At 40.2% G+C, this 27,316-nt stretch overlaps 1 protein-coding gene across 6 annotated transcripts in view; it reads right to left on the reverse strand.

The window, feature by feature from the left end:
- Nucleotides 1–27,316, reverse strand: part of trh (PAS domain-containing protein trachealess) — a 258,744-nt gene that overhangs the window by 61,707 nt on the left and 169,721 nt on the right. The window lies entirely within an intron of this gene.

Below are 27,316 nucleotides of genomic sequence, written 5' to 3' on the forward strand. Positions count from 1 at the left end.
CAATCCATCCATTTCTTCTTAGGTCTACCTCTTCCTCTATATCCTTTCACATTCATAGTTAATACTCTCTCACCAATCTCATCTTCATTTCGTCTCATCACATGTCCATATTGTACTTATATCCGCCAATTGTACTTTTTTGTGTTTAATGTATCGCACTGTTTATTTGTTTTTTGGTGTACAATAAAGAATACTCTCTCTCTCTCTCATACCATCCCAAACGCGCATTTCTCAACTCCTCTCTCAAAACCTTGCAATTTAATGTAATGATAATAATTCGAGATTAAGCAGTACCTATAAGTAGTGTTACGTCTAAGTCACGCGAAAACAAAAACGAAAAACCTGAATTAAATTATCCGCGCGTACTAATAGCTCGTCAATAGTAAAAATATTCTAAAGCAATATTCTCCTTATACTATTATTTCCTGCCTGGTATGAGACAAGGCAGGAAATAAACCTGTTTATGTAGGAAATAAAGCCATTTATATTGTACGATATTAAACCAATGATACCTTATCAAATCTTAAATTAGTTTGGGTTGCGAGATATATTTTCTACACCACAATAAGTATGCAATTAATTGCGGGAAATGAGCATGTTATAGTCGCGGTAAGTCACCAAGTTTTAGTTGTAACACCCTAAGATAAACTATGATTAGGATACACACATATATATTATCTACCCAAGATAAAATAAATAATAGTTTAAAAAAACTAACAAAATACACTTTTATAGAAAATCCAACAAAAAAGCGTGGGGTATAAGTAGTTATTCATAAAATATTTGTAACTACTTATACCGTGCACCCAATATTTATAACGCTTTTTACAATAAAATAATTTTTACTTACACTATTTTTAATTCAAATTTATTCTTATTGTCTTATTTTCTATAAAAGCGTATTTTGTTAGTTTTTTTAAACTATTATTTATTTTTCATTTTTTAGTTGAATTTCAACTTTTTTAATTTTTTTATTTCAATTTTTTTTAAATATTGTACTGTCGAAATTTGATATACTTATTAAGGACCGATCTCCTTAATAAGTATACCAAATTTCGAGTTAATCCGACGTTTTGAAGGGGATCAAAATCATGTTCAAAAATTCCGTTACATACTAACATACGTAGGTACGCCTGAAGCTAATAAAAGCGTATTAAAAACGATAGTCTTCTGAGGCATAATCTAAAGTTTGATAAACTAAGCGTAATTAACTTGACGGATTCTCGAATAAGATAAAGGAATAGGGCATTCGCTTAACCAGCTCCTCGTACATTAAGCTAGCTCGCCGCCTCGACATCAGCGAGAACTTTACGGCTTGGGGCGCTAAACAGTGCTCAGTAAGCGAACTCTTGATGGGTCCAGTTTACGATCGAACGCGATTACACCAGTCCCCATGAGTCGCCCGGTTTATTGTCACCTGAGTAAGGCCATTTTGTAATAGAACGTGCTTCCTTTATAACGTTAAGAGACGTCCGGTTTCGTCCAGATGTCGAGTGACTTCAAGCTTAATAAAGACTGAAGACAGACGTCAAAAATCTTGAAAACATCTCTAATATATAGTGTATTTGTATTACATTTGACATGAAAGAAATCAAACAGGTTTGATCTGATTTGACATTGTTACTAAATATAAAAAGGGAAATATAGATAAACCTCCAGTGTACTAATTAATACGTGCAAACAGTCAATTGTTTTTAGCAAAAAATCCAAATCAGCTAAATGACATTTTGGATTCAATAACATATAAATCGCGATTCAAACTGATATCGTTTCAAAACCCCGTACTGAATTCCGGTCCTTATCATTTTAATGGCCTCCTTGGGATTAATAACGTTTAAAATATAAAGAAAATGTAAACAAAACCCTTTGTGTGCCGATCTTGTTTGCCGATAACTACGTAAACGGCATAAAACTATAAGATTCCGCTTGATTTAAGGTTCGGAGTCGAGGGGCGTTGGTCAGTTTAAAGGGGAGTTTAAATATAAATTAAAGCCAACGAAGGGTCGAGAAGTTATTTTTTTTTATATTGAGGGTTTACTGGTGGTCCTGAGGCCTTTCCAGTTTCACTGGGACAGGTGGGCGAGCAAGAGCTCAGCCAGGAATGGGGGGCTTTGCTAACAGCTACCCGAGCGCCTTCAAAAGAGATCTAACAACACAAGAGTAGCTGCTTCGCGAATGAATCTACTACCGGATCAGAATCGCGACCCGCTGACAAGATCTGACGAGAAACTCAGCGAGCTGAGGACGAGAAGTACTCAAATCGCTACTGTTCCTAAATATTCTAGAGCTATTAGTAGGGATTTAAAAATGCTACTGAACATTGAGTGAATCCCGGTTATTTTTCTCCTCAGAATTACAGATGTAACTTGAAAACATCACTAAGTGACAGATGACGTATGCTTTATATTTTAAAAAACTTATATAAATCTACCTCTTTATTGATTAATATTTGAAGGCGCTTACTTCATTTAAATTGATATTGAATCCTGCTCATATTCTCTTTTAACCACCACGAAACACAATACCAAAAACACCTTTTTTTAAACCACTGACATGCCATTCATACTTCCCTAGTAGGTACTGTACCAGAAATCTTCACCGAAATAACAAATTGAGTTTCTAAAATCGAATAATCAACGCGTGAACGAACCAACTAATAGAGCCATGAATATTAATTATTAAATGTCCATCTATCTAACTTGAAGTCATCGTGGCCTAAGGGATAAGACGTCCGGTGCATTCGTGTTGAGCGATGCACCGGTGTTCGAATCCCAGGCGGGTACCAATTTTTCTAATGACATACGTACTCAACAAATGTTCACGATTGACTTCCACGATGAAGGAATAACATCGTGTAATAAAAATGAAACCCGCAAAATTATAATTTGCGTAATTACTGGTGCGTGGATAGGTACCACTGCCCTGCTTATTTCTGCCGTGAAGCAGTAATGCGTTTCGGTTTGAAGGGTGGGACAGCCGTTGTAACTATACCTGAAACCTTAGAACTAATGTCTCAAAGTGGGTGGCGCATTTACGTTGTAGATGTCTATGGGCTCCAGTAACCGCTTAACACGAGGTGGGCTGTAAGCTCGTCCACCCACCTAAGCAATAAAAACAAAAAAAACTTAAATTGAAATGTTTTTTTTATGTATTCTATCCATTTTTTTTAATTAGGGCTTCTTAATTCAAGAAGATTAGTCCTTTAATTAATCACTGTACATTGTATAAAATAAATAATATAATAACAAGGTAAACTCCATTCAGTTTTGTCCTATCCCATTTTTATGACGAACTCCCTTCATCTTAGAATCGGCTGTCTTTAAGTGGCGATGTACGTGCCCCGACGCCCTGTACACCTGGGAATCGAACCCGCAACTAACGCCTTGACCCTCATAGCAAACAAATGAACCGAATTGCACCTTGCGGCCATAGACCTAGAGCTAAAAATACTATAGCATTATACATGTACTGGTCAGTGTTGATTGGTATGTTTCGTTTCTAAAACGCACTATGTACTTTAAGGGCGCACAGAGAACACACTCCTAAAACTAGGTACCGTAAGTTTTAGTATTCCTTGTGCGTTAGAAAAAGAAAAAAAAATCCCTTGCAAATTGAAACAGGAGACACCGGCAGGAAAGAAGCCGGAATCGAACTTAGTACCGGTCGTAAAAGACGTATACGCAACCGTGTCGTACGGTTAATGTGTCCTGGAAAATTGAGTTGTGCCCGGTCGGGAAATTAGCTCTCCCCGGGGAGCGGGTCACGCTCATAGTTCAATATCACATTACGTAATGGTATTGAGCTACTTACGTATTTGTATAAACTTATTTGCTTTTAAATATAAAAGAAAACAATGTTTTTATTAGCTAGGTAGGCACTAGTTGAACCGGACCACGCTACCTTGTGGCTATCGCTAAGCAGTGGTACGTGGGAACATTAACCTTTCGAAGTGCATTGCGAATGAACAGCATTTTCATGTAATATGGGTCAAATCTTCTCTGGTGGCGGATTCTGATGCAATAACCTCAAACTAGTGACCTTGAAGTCGCCGTGGCCTAAAGGATAAGACGTCCGATGCATTCGTATCCTGCGATGCACCTGCGTTCGAATCCCGCAGGCGGGTACCAATTGTTCTAATGAAATACGTCGTACACAATTGACTTCCACGGTGAAGGAATAACACCAGGTCATTTATAACACAATTTTACTGGTGGTAGGATATATTGATGACCCTCAGAGATAGATCCACAGTTCCGATTGCATCACCTTACAGTCCGGACGTGTTTTTGCGAGAAACTGTCGCTGCCGTCGCGATCTTGTGTCTTGAGTTTCGCTGCATTGTCGTTGTCGCATCGATCGCGGCATTGTTGCGAATTCTTGACGCACTATCGCTGGCGTCGCGACCTTGTGTCGTAAAAGCAACTCGAACTTGTCGATTGTGCATTCGTAACGACTTCACATTATCATCCACTCATATCATTTATTAAATTTATTTATTTATTCGGCGAGTAAAACAGTCTCTTTCGAGACTAACCCCCCCTGAGATCACCGCTTGTTGTGGCATTCTCACAACCCAGGGGGGCCCCACCTTCACAAACTTCCACCCCAATCCTAGCCGACTGCCGTTTTCACGGCAAAGGCACTCCCCCCCCTTGGAGCTGGTAAAGCTCAGGGGGTGAACTCCTACTCAGGGGACTCGCCTTTCGGCGAGTGTGCCTTAAGTCCCGGGGACGCCCCCCCCGGGCAAAAACGAAAAAAAAATGGAAGAAGAGCTCTTAGGGTTTCTCGGGTTACTTGCCGAGAAGTACCCGGTGCTATCCAACCTCACGGCCGAATTCGCGGCCTACAGGGCCGCCCGCGCGAGTCCCGCCCCGCCCGCGTCCCTCGCCGCGTCATTTCGAGCCGCGCAGTCAGGCCCCGCCCCCAAACCCAATTTGAGCGCACGTACGCACGTAGCGACTCACGAAGCGCCTAGCGCCAACGAAGCGCCTAACGCACCCGCGACGTCATTCTCGCCAATCTCATCCGTCGCGTCGTCCGTAATAATTAACTCAGGTTCAGACTCCGATACCGGATCGGAGATGGACTTCGAGTCCGCGACGAGCCCGCAGCCCGGAACCTCGGATGGGTTCCAAACGGTAAAACGCGGGAAAAAACGTACTCGCGCCGTGGAGTCCCGGAGCTCCACGACAAAACAAACAAAATCAGCGACTGCCTCCCGTCCGCAGGTAGTCGTGACACCGGAGTCGGACTCCAGCCGCCGCGCAACCCCACCGCCGCGTCCCAAGCCCGCACCCGCGCAAAAAACTGTCGCCCCGCCCCCGCTGATTCTCCAGGAGAAGTCAGCATGGAACCGCGTCTCCCAGGCCCTTCAGGCAAACAAAATAAATTATACCCATGCGCGTAACGTCGCGCATGGGATTCAAATAAAGGTCGCAACGCCGGGCGACCATAGGGCTCTATCCGCGTACCTCCGAAAGGAGAACATAGGTTTCCATACCTATGCTCTTCAGGAGGACCGCGAGCTCCGCGTAGTAATACGCGGAGTTCCGAAGGAACTCGACATAGAGTACGTAAGGGAGGATCTGACCGCTCAGTCCCTCCCGATAGTAAGTGTGCACCGGATGCACAACGGACGCGACAAAAAACCATATAACATGGTTCTAGTCGCTCTAGAACCAACCCCGGAGGCCAAGAAAAAGATCGCATGTCTCGCGACAGTATGTGGCCTATCCGGGGTTACCATTGAAGCCCCCCATAGACGTGGCACTCCCGGACAGTGCCACAGATGCCAACTATATGGCCACTCGGCTCGGAATTGCCACGCGCGCCCCCGCTGCGTGAAGTGTCTCGGCGATCACGCCACGGTAGATTGCTCTCGAGTTAGGGAAACCGCGACCGAACCTCCAAGCTGTGTCCTATGCCTTAAGCAAGGGCACCCCGCGAATTACCGTGGATGTCCTAGGGCTCCGCGAAAACGTCCGACCCACCCAGCCCCCCGTACCGTCGGCCCAAAGACTTCGGTGCCTTCAGCACCGAAACCCGCCTTCGTACCGGCTGCGGTTCCCACCGTCTCGGCGTGGAACAAACCGCTGCCGTATACGAGGTCGGGAACACAAACCGCACCCCAGCCCCCGCTCGCGACACGTCCCGCGCCGCAGCCCCTGCTCGCACCTCCCCCCGCGCCCGCGTACCGTCCCCCGCAACCCTCAGCCGTCAACGACTTCACGCTCGTGCGCGACTTCGTCACGGCGGTCAACTTCGACCGTCTGCGATCGTTCGCAGACGCGATGCGAAGGGCGGTAAACCCCGAACAACGGCTCGCGGCCGCGTTCGAATACATGGACGTTTACGAGTCCGTGGCCCGTACTTTCTAAAATCACCGGTAATCAATGGCGCAAAACGCTAGAGAGAAACCATATTCCCTTACGTTAGCATTCTACAATGCTAACGGACTCGCGCGACAACGCGATCAAATTTACGAATTCCTCCGCGACAATCTTGTAGATATTCTGCTAGTGCAGGAGACCTGCCTGAAGCCCTCGCGTCGTGACCCGAAAGTCGCGAATTACGTCATGGTTAGGAATGACAGACTCACCGCCTCCAAAGGCGGGACTGCCATTTACTATAGGCGGGCCCTGCACGTTGTCCCTCTCGATACCCCCTCGCTCTCACATATCGAGGCGTCAGTGTGCCGTATCTCGCTGACGGGACACCAGCCGATCGTCATCGCATCCGTCTATCTCCCCCGGACAAGCCCCTTCTGAGCAGTGACATCGAGTCACTGTTCGGCATGGGAGACTCCGTCATCCTGGCAGGCGATTTAAATTGCCACCACACTAGGTGGAACTGCCACAGTTCAAACATAAACGGTAGGCGTCTCGACGCGTTTATAGACGACCTTACCTTCGAAGTAGTCGGTCCCCCAACTCCAACATGTTATCCGTATAACATCGCGCTCCGTCCGAGCACTATAGACCTGGCACTGCTGAGGAACGTAACTCTGCGCTTACGCTCCATCGAAGCAATGTCAGAGCTCGACTCAGACCACCGACCTGTCGTTATGCAGCTCGGTCGCCCCCACAACCCAGTCACAGCTACGAGGACCATGGTGGACTGGAAGAAGCTGGGCAAATGCTTAGCCGATGCCGCTCCACCAATCCTCCCCTGCGGCCCGGATTCAACCCCATCCCCCGAGGACACAGTCGAATCCATAAACATCATCACGGATCACATCTCTTCCGCGATCATAAGATCCTCAAAAGAAGTCGATGTGGAGGATAGCTTCCACCGCATCAGACCGTCCCCCGAACTTAGGAACCTCCTAAGAGTTAGAAACGCGGCAATCCGGGCCTACGATCAACTTCCCACGCACTCAAACCGAATTCGGATGCGTCGTCTACAGCGGGATGTAAAATCTCGCCTAAGCGACGCCCGAAATGAGAATTGGGATAGTTACTTAGAAGGACTCGCGCCCTCTCATCAAGCATACTGGCGACTAGCAAGGACTCTCAAGTCCGAAACTACCGCTACTATGCCTCCTCTCGTACGCCCTTCAGGCCAACCACCGGCTTTCGATGACGATGACAAGGCAGAGTTGCTGGCCGATGCACTGCAAGAGCAGTGCACCACCAGCACTCAATACGCGGACCCCGAACACACCGAGGCAGTCGACAGGGAGGTCGAGCGCAGAGCTTCCCTGCCACCCTCGGACGCGTTACCCCCCATTACCTCTGACGAAGTTAGAGAAGTAATAGACAACCTTCAACCTAAGAAGGCACCCGGCTCCGACGGCATCCGCAACCGCGCGTTAAAACTCTTACCAGTCCAACTGATAACAATGTTGGCTACCATCTTAAATGCCGCTATGACGCACTGCATCTTTCCGGCGGTATGGAAAGAAGCAGACGTTATCGGTATACACAAGCCGGGCAAACCGAATAATGAAACCGCTAGTTACCGACCGATCAGTCTCCTCCCAGCGATAGGCAAAATTTACGAACGGCTCCTTCGGAAACGCCTCTGGGACTTCGTTACCGCGAATAAAATTCTAATAGACGAGCAGTTTGGATTCCGCGCCAAACACTCGTGCGTACAACAAGTGCACCGCCTCACGGAGCACATTCTGATAGGACTAAATAGGCGTAAACAAATCCCGACCGGCGCCCTCTTCTTCGATGTAGCGAAGGCGTTCGACAAAGTCTGGCACAACGGTTTGATCTACAAACTGTACAACATGGGAGTGCCAGACAGACTCGTGCTCATCATACGAGACTTCTTGTCGAACCGTTCGTTTCGATATCGAGTAGAGGGAACTCGTTCTCGTCCCCGTCATCTGACTGCCGGAGTCCCGCAAGGCTCCGCACTCTCCCCGTTACTATTTAGTTTGTATATCAACGATATACCCCGGTCTCCGGAGACCCATCTAGCGCTCTTCGCCGATGACACGGCTATCTACTACTCGTGTAGGAAGATGTCGTTGCTTCATCGGCGACTCCAGACCGCAGTAACCACCATGGGACAGTGGTTCCGGAAGTGGCGAATAGACATTAACCCCACGAAAAGCACAGCGGTGCTATTCAAAAGGGGTCGCCCTCCGAATACCACTTCGAGCACCCCACTCCCCAATAGGCGCGTAAACACCTCCGCCGTTAGCCCCATCACTCTCTTTGACCAGCCCATACCGTGGGCCCCGAAGGTCAAATACCTAGGCGTCACCCTCGACAGAGGGATGACATTCCGTCCCCACGTAAAAACGGTACGCGATCGCGCCGCGTTTATACTAGGACGACTCTACCCAATGCTTTGTAGACGAAGCAAACTGTCCCTCCGTAATAAGGTAACCCTCTACAAAACTTGCATACGCCCCGTCATGACGTATGCAAGCGTAGTGTTCGCTCACGCGGCCCGCACCAACTTGAAACCCCTTCAGGTTATACAATCCCGATTCTGCAGGATAGCCGTCGGAGCACCATGGTTCCAGAGGAACGTGGACCTCCACGATGACCTGGAGCTCGACCCCGTCAGTAAGTATCTACAGTCGGCATCGCTGCGCCACTTTGAGAAGGCGGCACGACATGAGAACCCTCTTGTCGTGGCCGCCGGAAACTACATACCCGATCCTGTAGACCGTTTGGTAAACCGTCGACGTCGCCCAAAGCACGTCATCATGGATCCTCCTGATCCATTAACGGTGCTTTTAGGCAATACAAGCACCGGTCACCGTCCTCGCCGAACCCGTCGCTTGCGACGAAGGGCTCGACGAGCGAATTAACCCACAGACACAGCCCACTGAGTTTCTCGCCGGATCTTCTCAGTGGGTCGCGCTTCCGATCCGGTGGTAGATTCTGCGAAGCACTGCTCTTGCTAGGGCGGTGTTAGCAATTCTCCGGTTTGAGCCCCGCGAGCTCACCTACACAAGCTAGGGTACGCTGAAGTAGCCTCTCAAGGCTATCAGCATAGGTAGGATAAAAAAAAAATAGATCCAGGCTATATCTGCGTTAAACAGTCCCGCGCTCCATTTCTAAGGATGGGTGGCGTCAATAATGAAATTTCTATAGATTCCGGTCAATGTAGTTAGTCCATCTAGTTCAATAAAAACATAATCGTCGTTAATAACCTGCTGCAGGTCAAGTCGACTAACACACCGGGCGTCTTACCTATAAGGCCACTGTGAAACACCACGAAACGAACCGTTCATATTATCGCTATTAAAAAACATGTCCTTTTCACCAAATAAAAGATCAAACAACATCTGTCACTTAAAACCTCACGGATTACGCCTTAATGTCACAGGTAGCAAAAGCATCAATAAAATCAGTAGGGATAACATTGAAATGTCGACACCTCCGATTAACCCTCCGAATGCACACAATAATAATGTGTATAGCTCAGACGATCCATGGGAATTTTGGAGTATTTTCTACTTGAGCGCTTACGAGTCTAAACACCATCGATTGTCGCGGTTTTAAATCCATCTAATGTGTGCAACGGTTCACAGAAATTAACTTACATCGATTTCTATTGAATGATCTTATATCTTATATCGTCTTCTTATCGACGAGGTTTGAAATGAGACTTCGGGAATACGTTTTGATGGCATCGTTAATGCCAATGAACGACGATGGCCACTCAAAAATTAATCCTAATATGTTTTTGAAGCAATTAAAAACGCTATTTAGAAGACATAAGGCTTTTATTATTCTAAAATGTAAAAAAGCATTCATGGCTCGTCCGATTTTGGTCGATTATGAAAGCTGATGGACATCACGACGAAAATGCCGCTACCCACCTTGTGACTTGAGGTGGGAGTATTTAATGTACCGGCTTAATAAGCATTACCGCAAGAAATTACACAAATTATTTGTCAACGCCTTATAATATCGACGTATACCCAATTTAAAAGCCTCAACGGAATAAGACATTCGATGAAGAATATTGAATTTCAAAAGGGATAATTTACCGCACAATAATAGTATTTAGTGTATCAAATATGACATAACCCATTGTCAAGTAAAGTGGTTCTTTTACCATAGAAGAACTCAAGTGGAGTTCTATTCGGGCACACAAAATGGGTGACAACAATATGATCCTTAATAATTTCGAGAATTATTATCGTTTTAGGGTTATAAGTACTTATTATGATGTTCTTAAAGGTTTTTTATGGTTGTATTATAGGGTTGAATTCCTTGAGAAAACCCGTAATTGATTTGGTAGTTCTGAATATTTGATTTTTTTAAGAGATGGCTTAAGTGATGGTGTAGTACTGTATCTATGGGACATTTGCTCTTACGGATTTTTTGGTTTTTTTTTAGTCAATTCATAGATCACGGGTCAGTTTTTATTTGTTATTTTTTATGGCTAAGATGGGTGGACGACCTCACGGCCCACCTGGTGTGAAGTGGTTAGCGGAGCCAACATAAATGCCGCCACCTATCTTGAGATATAGTTCTAAGGTCTCCGTTTTTTAAATTAAACGGCTGCCCCGCCCTTCAAACCGAAACGCATTACTGCTTCACGGCAGAAATAGGCAGGGATTCAGTTATTGAATACGACGGTACTTATGAAAAGCTATAGACGTCATAATGTGAAAGCCGCCCACCTTGAGACATGAGGTCTAAGCCTCTGTTATCTCGTTTAAAAGCTATTCTGTTTCTTAATGGTTGAAAAGCATGATAGCTTCGCTTACTGTAAGTACAACAATATAACCAACCATCGCTAACTGCAAACAGTGATTTTATTGATTTTTACTGCACGATATTTTAACTCGTATTTGCTAAGAAAAAATACTTGCCTATGTAATTTCAGCTCTAGTATATAAGTATATAGTAAGAAATACTTTTACAGATGGTAGGTTTTACTGGTGGTAGGACCTCTTGTGAGTCCGCACGAGTAGGTACTACCGCCCTTCCTATTTCTGCCGTGAAGCAGTAATGCGTTTCGGTTTGAAGGGTGGGGCAGCCGTTGTAATTATACTTGAGACCTTAGAACTTATATCTCAAGATGGGTGGCGCATTTACGTCGTAGATGTCTAGGGGCTCCAGTAACCACTTAACACCAGGTGGGCTGTGAGCTCGTCCACCCATTGAAGCAATAAAAAAAATATAAAAAATATAAACAGAAAACTATCTGATCACGCGTTGATATATATGCCTTTAGTGATATAGCTCATGAAATAAATTCCAAAAAATATATACGGTCATTCTCGTCCCATTTAATCTAATCGTGACTTGTTCAGGTCCGTTTTCTTGACGGAAACTTCTCAAAGGAAATTTACACCCTATAGTGAAGGGTCGTCGAGTTTTCTTTAAAAGCTGGGATATTTGAACCGTTGGAATTTAGTCAAGCGTCCGCTCCCAGGGGCCTCGCGGACCCCACGGTCACTAGGAGGGTTATACGGGTAAATCGACGCATTCTCGCACACCTTATCTGCTAGTTCTTTTCTTACGTTCCGATGCAGAAAAATTTAGATTTTATTATTATTATTATTTTTATTATTTGTTAGTGGAGCCCATAGACATTTACAACGTAAATGCGCCATCCACCTTGTGATATAAGTTCTAAGGTCTCAGTATAGTTACAACGGCTGCCTCACCCTTCGAACCTAAACGCATTGCTGCTTCACGGCAGAAATAAGCAGGATGAAGAAACCTACCCGTGCGGACTCAAATAATATACGTAATGTAATTTATGAGAAGAAGAGGTAGAACTAGGAAGAAATGGATAAATTGCGTGAAAGACGATATGTCTAAGAGGAGTGAGTGAAGAAACGATATATGATGGAGGATTATGGAAGGAGAAAGCATGTTGCGCCGAACCCATGTGACTGGGAGAAGGGCAGAAGAATTATGATAATGATGACGTAATGTAATTTATAAATATAATTTTTTTTCTTTTAGTAGACATATCACCGTGTTACGTTATAGTTTTAAAAAAATTTAATTGCCTCCCAAATTACATTCCCGAATAGTAAAAAGAATACTCGAAATTAATACTTTTATTAGATACAATTTTGATACGATTGATCTGATTGTTAATGAGAAAGAGAGTCATTCCAAACTACCGCTTCTGCGTAGTCCGTTCGCCTAAACCTAAAACTCATTAGAAGCGAGAAAATAAATAATTAATTCCCCAAAGCAAATATTGTATTATTGTCGTCAATTATTATAACCGTTACGGCTTTGCTCTTTTCATCAACAATAAATAAACTAAAATGATATTCTTTCATTCGAAGAGAAACGTATTAAGCGTAAGGGCGACAATCGTAATATTTGACGTAGGAAATGAAAATGTCATCTGCTTATTACGTTTTCGGATTATTGACACGAGTCATAATGTTTCATATCGGGACGTGTATTCATTAGAGCGATAGTTCGAGATCGTAGGGACGAATTTGAGATCGGTTATGATTCTCGACCTTACAAAATTGGATATTCATGAATACGTATTAATTATATTATAAATATTTTTTCTTCTAATACTTCATAATTTTTGTGGTCACCAATGATTAAGGTGTTGTTTATCGACAGTTGAACGTAGTTTTAATTATCGTTTAATTTGTATTAAAAAACAAAAATCAAACATATTTATATATTAATACGTGAAGCAAAAACTTTGTATCCCTTTTTACGAAAATTGCGCGGACGGAGGAGTATGAGATTTTCCACATTTATAGAGAATATAGAGAAGAAGTGCACAATGCTAATTTTTTTTTGAAATAATGCATAAAAGATACATTAAATCAATAAAGAAAACGTTACACACACTACATACCATGTATTTGTGGCACACACGCATGCATACTATTTATTCTCAAACTTTTGTTCTTGACGTCTGTTGTCAAATTGAGAATAGATAAAATATTGTTTGTCTTTGTTAATATTTTTTAAAGTGTAGTCTTGGCGAAATTTGTGATTATAGAAGTATAAAATACAATCATAATATTGTACAAACTTACAATTCCAATTAATTATAGTCGAATTTCGACTACTGCGGGACCTCTAGTTACTATAGATAGAGAAATAACTAACAGCAATAATTTTTCATCACAAAACGATAAGGAACGTTTTAGCAGCGTGCACTGAAAAAAAAAAAGATTACAAAATAACTTTCATGTAGGAAGTGACAACCATAATAATATTATATATAAGGCCGTCAGCGCAAAAGTGGACTAAACATACTATAATTACGAGAGATAATGAGGTTTGAATATACTTTTACACTGCTTCGTAGGCAAAAACAATACGCGTAAAAAGAATGCTTACAAAGCCATCTGTTATCTATCAGTGTAACTAGGGATAAGTATTGTTTTAATAGGTTTTAAATAAGGACAAATATGAAAAAAATGTGGGGTAAGTGACTTTTGCGCTGACTGTCTCAATTATAATAACTAGAGGTCCCGCAGTAGTCGAAATTCGACTATAATTAGTTGGAATTGTATGTTTGTACACTATTATGATTGTATTTTATACTTCTATAATCACAAATTTCGCCAAGAATACACTATAAAAAATATTAACAAAGGCAAATAATATTTAATATATTCTCAATTTGACAACAGACGTCAAGAACAAAAGTTTGACAATAAATAGTATGCATGCGTGTGTGCGTCAAATACATGGTATGTAGTGTGTGTAATGTTTTCTTTATTGATTTAATGTATCTTTTGTACATTATTTTTAAAAAATATTAGCATTGTGCACTTCTTCTCTATATTCTCTATAAGTGTGGAAAATTTCATACTCCTCCGTCCCCGCAATTTTCGTAAAAAGGGATACAAAGTTTTTGCTTCACGTATTAATATATAGATATCCTTAGTTAGTTTTTGATTTATCTTCGAAATACGCACTTTCGAATTATCGTCTCTACCCGAACAGTTTCCAGGTAGAAGACAACTGATCATACCGATAGACAGACAGACAGATAAACAGATATCGCGTGTTTTTTTTTTGCGTTTTTAGCCGTTGCCTGCGGAACCCTAACACGAAATGAAAGCATTCGTTTTGTAACCGTGACGCTTCGCTCCCGTGAGGCAGCTTGACTCGAGATGAGACTAATGTGACTTGGCGAATTTCCGAACGACATCCTCGTAAGACTACACAGCCCTGGTGTCAAATGTTAATGTTACGGTGATAAGCAGATTTTAAACAAGTTTTCGATCTTTTAAAAATTGATTTAAAAACTCCACTTTGTTTGAATTATTCACTAATTAATTACCATGAAGCTATTGATTAACATACTAATTAATTATAATTTTTTTTATAAAAAAGATCACTTGTGACAGAAATATAGCGAGAATGATTTCTGCCGTGAAGCAGTAATGCGTTTCGGTTTGAAGGGTGAGGTAGCCGTTGTAACTACACTGAGACCTTAGAACTTAAGTATATCTCAAGGTAGATGGCGAAATTTACGTTGTAGGTGTCTATGGGCTCCGGTAACCGCTTATCCACCCAAATAAGCAATAAAAAAAAGAATGCTCGCGTCGGTACCAGAGTCTTGTCTGTTTTCCACAAAGCAATCACTTAAGACACCCGCGTTAATAATCCATTTGAGACTTCAATATTAATTTTAAGTTACGCTGGAAACCTGCGCTAAAAGTGTCTAATATGGGATCTGGAGGGGTTAAGTAATTAGAGAAATAGTTAGGAATATAGGTGAGGTCATTGCCACAAGCGGATAGATTCGCTAATATCTAACAATAACGTGGACAATGACAAATAAACGCGACCCGCCCCCGCCCTGTGGGACCGGCGTATTGTACGGACGCCAAATTGCCACTCTTTAGTGCTCTCATAATCACGTCATACCCAATTTTCGTTTGGAACGTGATACGAATAACAATAAGCCGAAATGTTGATTGAATGCAACGACGTAATTAATATTTATAAATTAGTTATATCTGTTTAGAGAAAGAGAGAGAGAGAGAGAGAGAGAGAGAGAGAAAGAGATAGAGAGATAATACACTTTATTGCACACCAAAACACAATTTACATTCAAAAAACAGTCAAAAAGCAGATACATTTCTACAATAGGCGGTATTATCTTTAAAATATAGCAGGTATGTTGCGGTGTACTAACGACAATACATTATTATAGATTTAATTATTATCCTATCCAAATTAAGCAATAAATTTTCGTGAAGGTTGCAATACCTATAATTCGAAACTGCGGCATCTCGTTTTAAAGATGACATTCGTTTGCTAATTAATATCTATGGATGGTATAAGTGAAGAATTAATTGGTTCGTGACCTGATAATAGAACTACGACAAACAAAAATTGAGTAACAAAAACTGTCTCCCTTAAAACGGTATTCAATTGTTTTAATGGCAATTGAATTTTAACACAGATCAAGCATTAGTAACTTGATATCAATGAAATATGCACAAATAATTTGTAATACAACCACATTAAAGGAGTTATTTGTGAAACTATTAAATGTAGCAATAAAACATTTATGATACTTCCAGATCAACATTAACGGATAGAAACCACAAAATATAATGTTCTCAACGAAACAAAGCACCGCTGACCGATTATTACGAAGAAATATACCTATATTTTTTAATGTAATATCGACACGGAACATCTTTGAGCAGATGGAACAGTTATCATTATTATCGAGAAACCTCAAACTTATTATGAATCCCCCATTTCCTTTGAATCTAAAAAAACCCAACATGTTGACAATCATATGATAAGCTTTCTCCGGATCTCAAGATATTAAAATAGCTTCTACGTAGTGACAAAAAAAAACGCATAGCACAATTTTTTACTGGTGGTAGGATCTTTTGTGAGTCCGCGCGGATAGGTACCACCACCCTGCCTATTACTGCCGTGAAGCAGTAATGCGTTTCGGTTTGAAGGGTGGGGCAGCCGTTGTAGCTATGCTGATATATTAGAACTTATATCTCAAGGCGGGTGGCGCATTTACGTTGTAGATGTCTATGGGCTCCAGTAACCACTTAACACTAGGTAGGCTGTGAGCTCGTCCACCCACCTAAGATATAAAAAAAAAAATCCCAATCCCAATCCAAAACCCAAATCCCAATACATGTTCCACGCGCCCCTACAAAAAAATGACCAATCTGTTTGGATGCGTCGGTACGAGTATGACTAATGACATGAAGACGTTTAGCAAATTGCGTCCACGGGCCGTTGCGAAAGTGGAAAATTGTTTCGTTTATACAAATACCGATGGATTTCTGAATGTGGTTATTGATGAACGAAATAGCCGGGATTTGCGAATAGGTACCCCATGTGTTTTGCGGAATCTCTCGATTTAGTTTCGATATTGTTTAGCGTGTCTCGCAATGACTCGCCACTATAATTTATATAATAAAATTGTATACAAACTAATTTTCAAAACGGCTGAACCAAATTAGATGATGATGTCTTTATTAATACGTCCCTATCTAAACTTGGATTCGGGTTTAGTCGATTTAGAAATCAAAAAGTTTGACAATAAACTTGATTAGTCGATTTAGGTTAGGAAACAAAACCACAATGAATTAAAACCTATATTTTATTGTAAAGCGTAATAACATTTGGTCGGTGTACCTTTAGGCGGTTAGCTAATCAGAAAAAAAAAGGATTATGTTAGTAGATGACTCATTTAACCGAATCAAAACTGGAGTTCATTCAAAAGCCTAGAGGTGCGAAAGGAGAAGGCACCCTAATGCCACATACAAACTATTGCGAAATTAGCAATACAAAGAAACGGGCCTGCATTCGGAGCCAATTGAGAGCCAATAATAGTTATTTGCGATAATAGGGTTTAGGGTCGGCTACTGACATCTAAGACTGGATTCATAGAGTAACAAAAACGTGGTTTCCCTTGACACAGAGTAAGAATAAAAAAATGATTATATTTTAGTATTGATTAGTTCCAAATGTGACCAGGAACTTTTTTGTATCGCCCAATTTAAAATTGTATTTATTTGAAAGTTAACCGGAGCTTACACATACCATTTCTAGACATTACACTATCAGATGCTGTGATGTTAATTTATTACTTATTATATTATTAATACATTATTTCAGTTAAAAAAAAAACCATAGCATTTTGTTAGTAAGAATTCCTTGTAATCTATGTTAGTTATTTAAAAAACCTAACACATAACTATCAGACATACGTTATAATATATCATTACAATTTTTTCCTTCCAAGTGCCTGCTGCAAAGGTTAAGACTGATCTTAAATTACTTTTAAATCATATTGTTCTCTGCTGTTTGAAACCAAAAAATTAATGAACGTCCCATATTCAAATACCTCACGCTATCAGTGTTACTGGTGTCGAGAACTCATATGAAACAGGAATATTGACATCCAGATCCCTAATCCCTAAAACCAGGTAATCGAATCCTAACCTTAAAATACAGTACCTTTATTAGTACACTTATTACTCATAAAACCCTATGATAACTAAGAAAGGTATAGGAAAGGTTAAGTTATTACTAAAAAAACACAATTTCAAATATAAAATGCTCTGTCGTGAACGCTGGCAAATGGTAGAACTAAAAGTAGATTAACAATACAAAGAATTCTCTGCATTCGGGGCCAATTGAAAGTAGCAGTCAATAATAGTTATTTGAGATAATCGGGCTTAGGGTCGGCTGATTGCGCCCCGGGCAGAGTTTTCTCGAGTTTTCGGATGAAAATGCGAAGATAATACATTTTCATCGTTAAAAAATATTCTATTGTAGAGTAGGTATGTATTTATCTTACTCTATCACCTTCTAATTATTTTTCTTTCATCCCCCAAGAGCATAGCGCGACATATTTTTTCTTTCCACGACTTCTGCCCTATTTAATGCAACAAAAGTGATCTCTCATTTGATAGGTCCATGGTCCAAATATTTTGGTCAAACAATGAAAATTGATGCAACATATTTATTATCCCTCCAAATTACATACTGATTGTGATCTATATGATATATCAGTCGCGGGACCACTTTCAAAACCTATGTCAGTATCTTGGTTGATTGGCTATGAGATCTCATTAGCGTAATTGGCCGATGTCTCATAGCGTTCCATAGCACTACAACTTAAATGCCGTCATCTGTGCGTTGCAATAATGACCAACCGACACTGTGTGTCTATATCAACCTATTACCATCATTCCAACAATCATAATATGCCACCATCCGTCGAGACAGAAACTTATGGTAAAAATATTACTACCATAAATGCTATGATAAGATAACGAGTAGTACCTATACGTGTATCTTTTGATAATAATTTGAGGGCCTTCTATAAATCACTTTTGGACGTTTTGAGAACTTCTGGTTCAGTACTGTACCCTACTCTGGACACATACCTAAGTACCCCTGCATTGATTCTCCGCATCATATTATTCCCACCACCACAACACAAAACCCTAGATCTGTATTTCTTATTTGCTGTAAACAACACAAGAGTATCACAACATTGACTTTATCATTTTAATCGCTCATTCAACATCCCATTTATAGTTTTCCAAGGCCAAAACATACCATAAAAGATTCGACACAAAAATCCGAATCCATCATTATGGAGTTCAACCCCCGCTCAATTCAACCCTAAAAGAAAGAATTAAAACAACAGGGGTCGCTACAAAAGTTCATTGATGAGGTAAAAGGGCCCTAATAGATCATTTTCGGGACACTTGTCATGGGTTAAATCTAACTGACCAATCGATTACGATACATTGTTTACTCCGAGTGCATTCTATCATGAACGTATGAGAGTATCAATCACTTTAAATTTCCTATAGGTATATTAATCAGTTTTGGTGTTTTAGAACTTTTATACGCGAGAAGTTTGATAATACTTATTATTGTCAATGTGCAGCAGACCCTATTTAAATATCAAAGTATATAATCAAATAGTCTATAAATAAAAAAGTTTAATGTTAAGAAAACGGAGATTGTAATTTCATTGCACAATTACCTATAAAAATGTTGAAAGAAAAGCAATAAAAACCGGTGTAACCGCAGACACAAATCGGTTGATCTGTTTGATATTTTATTTTTTTCAAAAATCGATTTTTCGACTCTTATTCGATTCTATAATGACGGATAATTCGGTGGTTAGCGGTAATCGATATAGTTTTTAAGGGCTTTTTCTTAAGATTTTATTGTATTGTAAGTAATATTAGTAACAATTCAAGCGTTTTAAAATATTTATTTGTTATTTATACAACAAAATTCACGATTACATCTCAGCTAATTTTCTAGGAATAAGATCAACTTGAAGTCGAACTTTTTTTTATTTTTTTGTTGCTTAGATGTGTGGACGAGCTCACAGCCCACCTGGTGTTAAGTGGTTACTGGAGCCCATAGACATTTACAACGTAAATGCGCCACCCATCTTGAGATATAAGTTCTAAGATCTCAGTATAGTTACAACGGCTGCCCCACCCTTCAAACCGAAACGCATTACTGCTTCACGGCAGAAATAGGCAGGGTGGTGGTACCTACCCGCGCGGACTCACAAGAGGTCCTACCGAACTATAATCGATAATCGAAAATCGCACGTAAAAGCAAATTGTGTTTGAGGTTTGTTACCCATATGAAACATTTGGCTGGCTTAGAATGGAAACGCGACCCAAAACGTTGACCCTAAGTCTTCGATCATAACAGAGCAGCGGAATAGTTATATCGCCTAGTGTTACGAGAAGTTTTGTCCGTCTATCGGCGCGGTAAAAACTGGAATGGATGGAGTGCGCGACGAATCGTCATGAGTCAGCGTTTATGGTAGCTACTGATTGACTACTGGGCGATACAGGAGGTTTTATATTTTAACTGTTTTGTCTCATAAAAGGACTTTTGAAGGCCAATCTATACCTTTGGTTAGAAGCCGATGTATTCCTATCGACTTACTCTGGTGTGTAGTGAATCCGCATGCGTATGTATCAACATCCTGCCTATTTCTGTCGCAAAGCAATATACGATCCCGTTTGAAGAGTGGGGCAATCGTTGTACCGTAAAAGCTCAGACTTAGAACTCAAGTCTCGAGGTGGGTGACGACGTTGTTGATGTCTATAGGCTCCGGTAATCACTTAAATTCAGGCCAGCCGTGAGCTCGTCCATAAATTTAAGCAATAAAATGGCTGAATGTTTGCTATAAGCTTTACTAGAGAACCGTACCAACCAACCTCTTCTTTCTTCAGTACCTTTCTTACTTTTACAATACAGATTTAATTATGCTAGCGTTCGTTCAATGATCGAATTTAGACCTTAAACAGTAATACATCAAGATTGAGTTTGATGTGTTACATACCTCTACATTCTTTTCTTTTGTGAAAACAGATAAGAAAATCAGTCGACTAAGGAGAAGATTGTACTTGTTTTAACTTTGCTATTTATATATACATATAGACAGTGAGTAAATGATAAACCAATTTTAAACAGGTTCACGGAATTTTTAATTTGCTTTTTAAGATTTTTGGAATTGTTCATTCCCAAATTTGCTTAATGTCGCTGAAAATGAATGAAATGAAAATAAAAACGTAACTTTCAATAAAACAGCCTGTACGGGCATGCGATAAAAAAGTAACAACAAGACAATTTGTAATAGATCCATACACAGAAGAAGGGCCGTCTGAGGTTAAACCAAACCAATTTTGCTTATTGATGACCCGAAAAATATCATTAATGCGACGTGTTAGAGTCAAAAATGGGTTGCGCATTATTCATTGGGCGTCTGATTAATTTTGTTGACACCAGAGCACCAATCTCGAGTGCATTGTAGACAGATAATGCCTACTTATTATTTAACCCGGATATTTGATATTGAGTTTTTCGTAACGTGAATTGTTTTTTTGTTTGTTTCAAACTTACTGTATATTATTATGTACGGATTATGACATGCTTTTGTTAGCGCTTTTGCGCCACTTTGAGTAGGCGGCACGACATGAGATCCCTCTTGTCCACTGGGAATTACATACCCGATCCTGTAGACCGAATGGTAAATAGTCGACGTCGCCCAAAACACGTCATTACGGATCCTCCCGACCCATTAACGGTGCTTTTAGATACCACAAGCACCGGGCATTATAACCCGTCGCTTGCGACGAAGGGCTCGTCGGGCGTATTAACCAATAGACACAGCCCACTGAGCTTCTCGCCGGATCTTCTCAGTGGGTCGCGTTTAAAATCCGGTGGTAGATTACGTGAAGCACTGCTCTTGCTAGGACCAGTGTTAGCAACACTCCGATTTGAGCCCCGTGAGCTCACCTACATATTAGGGCGAAGCTGAAATAGCCTCTCAAGGCTATCAGCATAGGTAGGGGAAAATGCCAGCGCTTTTTATTCTGAACCGATAAAGGTTTTGTGATTTACGAACATCGATTTTAGAATTGCATTTTGTATATTATAGCTCGACTATTAGAAAAGTTGTTTACAAGCTTTCAGCTTTAGAAGATAGTAATATATGTGTAACAAAAAAATAAATACGTTTTGTAATATAATAATTTCAATGATGACTTAAAAACCTCACATACGACCGAATGAACGACACATTGTTCTCTTGATAATGAATAGGTTAAGTAATTTACATAAACCGTTGTCGCTTACTCATCTCATATTGTTATCAATTTATTTTAAATCAAGTCATGAGCTGTCATGATTTTGCGACAAACAACAATGTAGAGGCGAAGATTATTTCGCTGCTGTACTTTTTATGTTTTTGTAACAGATATTAACAACATTCCCATAGACACAGCCCACTGAGTTTCTCGCCGGAACTTCTCAGTGGGTCGCGTTCCCGATCCGGTGGTAGATTCTGCGAAGCACTGCTCTTGCTAGGGTCAGTGTTAGCATCACTCCGGTTTGAACCCCGTGAGCTCACCTACTCGCTAAGGCTACGCTGAAATAGCCTCTCAAGGCTATCAGCTTAGGTAGGGAAAAACAACATTTTTATCTTATGCAAATAATTACTAAAGATCAATTTATGTATGATTAACGATTTTAAAAGCACCACTGTCTAAGAATTTCGTTTGTCAGTGAAACTTGTTGTATAACTTATATAAGTGACGAAAGTGTGTTGAGTTTTGATCATAAAACATTTTTAAACAACACAGAAGGGTTATTATAACCAACATTTAACTTAAAGACGTGTTACACATTTTATTCACGCTCTTTATTTTCCAATCAAAATACTTTTGTTAAGCGGATGTTCCTACTCTTTAGATTTCTTTATTTTTTTCAGATAAAATTCTCTTTAGTTATTTTTTGTGTGTGCTTTAGATATTTTGATGAAGTGTGAAAGGGCCCTTGTTTTGAGATTGAGTCAATTCAGGTTTTTGTGATGACGTAAAAAGTGGAAGACTTCAATTCTTTGTTATTACACTGGACGTAGTATGTAGGTGAAGCTACGATGTGAATACAGTGTTAAGAGGCTTCTAATAAGACTATCTTATAGACTTATATCGGCCGCAAATATTAAGCCAGTTTACAGAGGGGCTAGGTTCAATGCAATAAATAAAAAAATACAATTCAAGTGATACCCAATTATAATATAATATATATGTTTTACTTTATTGCATAGATGGGTAAATGAGCTCACAGCTCAACTGTGTTAAGTGGTTACCGGAGCCCATAGACATAACGTAAATGCACCACCTACCTTGAGATAATATGTGTTCTAAGATCTCAATACAGTTAGAACGGCTGCCCCATCCTTCAAATCGTAACGCATTACTGCTTCACCGCAGAAATAGGCAGGGCGGTGTTACCTACCGGTGCGGACTCATAAAAGGTCCTACCACCAGTAATTACGCAAATTATAATTTTGCGGGTTTGATTTTTATTACATGATGTAATTCTTCACCGCGGAAGTCAATCGTGAGCCGTTAAGTACGTATTTCATTAGAAAAATTGGTACCCGCCTGCGGGATTCGTACACCGGTGCATCGCTACATACGAATGCACCGGACGTCTTATTCTTTAGACCACGACGACAATATAACGGAAGTATACTATCAAATAAAATGAAATAATTCTTAAACAAAACGTGATTTTTAAAGTTTAATGCTAACAAAGACAGACTTCTGCGTGCCGCATTTAAGTAGCTATAAGACTTAAGTGTAACAAGTTTAGTTCTTTGTTGAGTAAAAAAGCAATTATATATTGACCTATCTTAAGAAATCATTCGATAAGCACAAGGTAGCACGAGTAATTTTTTTTCCTACCTATTCACTGGTAGCCTAGGGGTCTATTACAATTTTTTACAGACGGGTAGGTGAGCTCACAGGCTTAACCTGAGAAAATTTACTAACACCAGCCTAAGCAAGAGCGGTGTTTTGCTGAATTTGTTACCGGATCGGAATCGCGACCCACTGCAAAGCATGACCATAGCTTATTAGTGAAACAGTACTTTCGTAGGCAGCGGCTTGGCTCTGCCCCTGGCATTGCTGAAGTCCATGGGTGACGGTAACCACTCACCATCAGATGGGCCGTATGCTCGTCTGCCTACAAGGGCAATAAAAAAAATCGAGCAAGATTTAGGTAATAGTTGTAACCGCTTATTCTCTTTTACAACCCTTTTGCGGGAAATAAGATGTCAAAAAAGTTAATCCCCGTACTAAAAGATGTTATGACGTCGAAACTCAATTTTTAGCTAATAGCTATTGCATTGACATGCGCCAAAATAACAGTGTATTTTTCAATCAATATTTTTTTATTTAAGAGACTTGTTAATTTTCTATTTGTATTACGAAACATTTAACGGCCGTCCGGTGTAGTGGTAAGTGACATGGCCACTACACAAGGGGGTCGCGGGTTCGAATCCCGCCAAGGGAAGATATTTGTATGATAAATATAAATGTCTTTTCCAGGGTTATGGACGTATATTAAATATATGTATGCGTATAATAAAAATCTTACATTTATATCCGTTATCTGGTACCTGTAACACAAGTTCTTTACGAACTTATCACGGGACCAGTTAACGTGGCGTGATTGTTAGTAAATATTTATTTATTTATTAGAAATATTATAAAAGCCAACCAAAAATTTGGCTTTTTAAAATACGAAACGCACGTAATTTTTTGAACGAGCGAAAGCATTTTCGTCGACAGTTAAGTCAAGGCCTCCGGTCCAGTTGTTGCGATACAAGTTTTCTGTAACCGCGTAATAAATGTAACACTAACAGTCGTCAATGGAGCCGGCCTTTGAAGTGACCCGTGTGCCGCGACCGAACGATCTTGATACTTTATGTATGTACTAATAGGGTAGTACGTTCGAGCTAAATGCGCTCATGTCTATTTATGCGTAGGCGTTATGGAAGATCTTGTTGAAGTTGTATTTGTTTTTGTAGTTTTTGTTTCTCTCTCTTTCTCTCTCTCTCTCTATCTCTCTCTGTTCTATGTAAAACAAATCTTATTTAGCTAATCTCTATGTTAATGAAATTGTGGTAGGAAACACGTTATGATTATACTTTTGATTTGAATCCAGCACGTACTAAATTAAAGCATCAATTTATTAAATCCCCTATAGAAAAATTTAAAATCTCGAACTTCTGACACGAACTTGACAAACAATTTATTAAAACATTTTTTTTAAAACACCAATTAGTCTTCGTCGCGACGAAACAACGTGTTAGCACCGTTGAATTCGTGAACCACACAAAACTCATTACAAAGCAAATATATTACGGCAGTTTTCGACGTAGGTACCTACCTACCTAAACGACAAATTGCCGAGGTGAACCTGATGCTTTGATATCGTTGCTCAAAAATAAAAACCAGTGATATTAATCTTTGTGACTAGATAGATAATTTTTAACAATTGGCGTAGTTATTTTTGTTGTCGCAATTCTTTGTTCGAGAAATACAATATTTAAGTCAGTTAGAAATATGTAAGTACTAACGTTTAAATTTTCGAATGTTTTTTTTATAATAAACGCAAAAGAATTTCTGTAAGTTAAACGGTTGTCTGGAAGAGATCGCTTTTAGCGATATGACCGCCTATTGTACAAATGTATCAGCTTTTTTGATTGTTTTTTGAATGTAAATTGTGTTTTAGTGTGCAAATGTTATAATATAATAGTTTAACGGCCGCCTGGTGTAGTGGTAAGTGACATGGTCACTACACAAGGGGGTCGCGGGTTCGAATCCCGCCAAGGGAGGATATTTGTATGATAAATATAAAAAGTCTTTTCCAGGGTTATGGATGTATATTATATATATATATATATATGTATGTGTATAATAAAAATCTTACATTTATTTCCGCTATCTGGTACCTGTAACACAAGCTCTTTACGAACTTAGCACGGGACCAGTTAACGTTGCGTGATCGTTAGTAAATATATTATAATTATTTATTATTATTTATTTATTATTATTTATTTATTATTCTCTCTCTCTCTCTAAACGCAATTTTTTTTTCTTAGTTCGCGCTCCACACACAACATTTCGACTTAATCTATATTCATTTAATACTGAAGTTTCCACGCAGCAATGTCACCTTGCTACCGAAGTGAAAGATTTTCGACAATGCGCGCTTATTAGGCAGAAGCCTCCCCTTAATTTGGATGGCACGATCAAAACAATACCAGATACGATTTGAAAGACGAATAATTTACGTGATCCGTCGCGTTTCAGTGTGCTTACAATACTGCGTGGTACGGCAACTGTCATGACGCGATAATAATCTTAGTTTTTATATGTAACTCGTTCCGACCACGCTTCGACTCGACGACTCGGTCGACTCTACAAGATTACGTTTCAAAGCCTTCAAATATGATGAATACGATATGAATAATTGTGGGCAGTAGTTACTTTAGACTCAAAATCGCAGTAGGCTAAATTGTACGCGGTTAATTATATGTTGATAGCACGGAATTAGGTGTGAGAGCAATTGTAGAGCGTTTCACTAGCGGTACAATTCAGGATGTCAAACGTGAGCATTCGTGAGCCTGATTCACTCTGCGTATTACTATGTGTTTAGGACTTCGAAAATAGAGCAGCTCTTTCACATTAAACTTTGATAGTAGAAATACAAGTGTCGTTTCAAAGCCTTCAAATATGATGAATACGATATGAATAATTGTGGGCAGTAGTTACTTTAGACTCAAAATCGCAGTAGGCTAAATTGTACGCGGTTAATTATATGTTGATAGCACGGAATTAGGTGTGAGAGCAATTGTAGAGCGTTTCACTAGCGGTACAATTCAGGATGTCAAACGTGAGCATTCGTGAGCCTGATTCACTCTGCGTATTACTATGTGTTTAGGACTTCGAAAATAGAGCAGCTCTTTCACATTAAACTTTGATAGTAGAAATACAAGTGTCGTTTCAAAGCCTTCAAATATGATGAATACGATATGAATAATTGTGGGCAGTAGTTACTTTAGACTCAAAATCGCAGTAGGCTAAATTGTACGCGGTTAATTATATGTTGATAGCACGGAATTAGGTGTGAGAGCAATTGTAGAGCGTTTCACTAGCGGTACAATTCAGGATGTCAAACGTGAGCATTCGTGAGCCTGACTCACTCTGCGTATTACTATGTGTTTAGGACTTCGAAAATAGAGCAGCTCTTTCACATTAAGCTTTGATAGTAGAAATACAAGTGTCGTTTCAAAGCCTTCAAATATGATGAATACGATATGAATAATTGTGGGCAGTAGTTACTTTAGACTCAAAATCGCAGTAGGCTAGATTGTACGCGGTTAATTATATGTTGATAGCACGGAATTAGGTGTGAGAGCAATTGTAGAGCGTTTCACTAGCGGTACAATTAAGGATGTCAAACGTGAGCATTCGTGAGCCTGACTCACTCTGCGTATTACTATGTGTTTAGGACTTCGAAAATAGAGCAGCTCTTTCACA

Source organism: Bombyx mandarina, chromosome 07, assembly GCF_030267445.1.
Source record: "Bombyx mandarina strain Sakado chromosome 07, ASM3026744v2".
Lineage (NCBI taxonomy): Eukaryota > Metazoa > Arthropoda > Insecta > Lepidoptera > Bombycidae > Bombyx > Bombyx mandarina.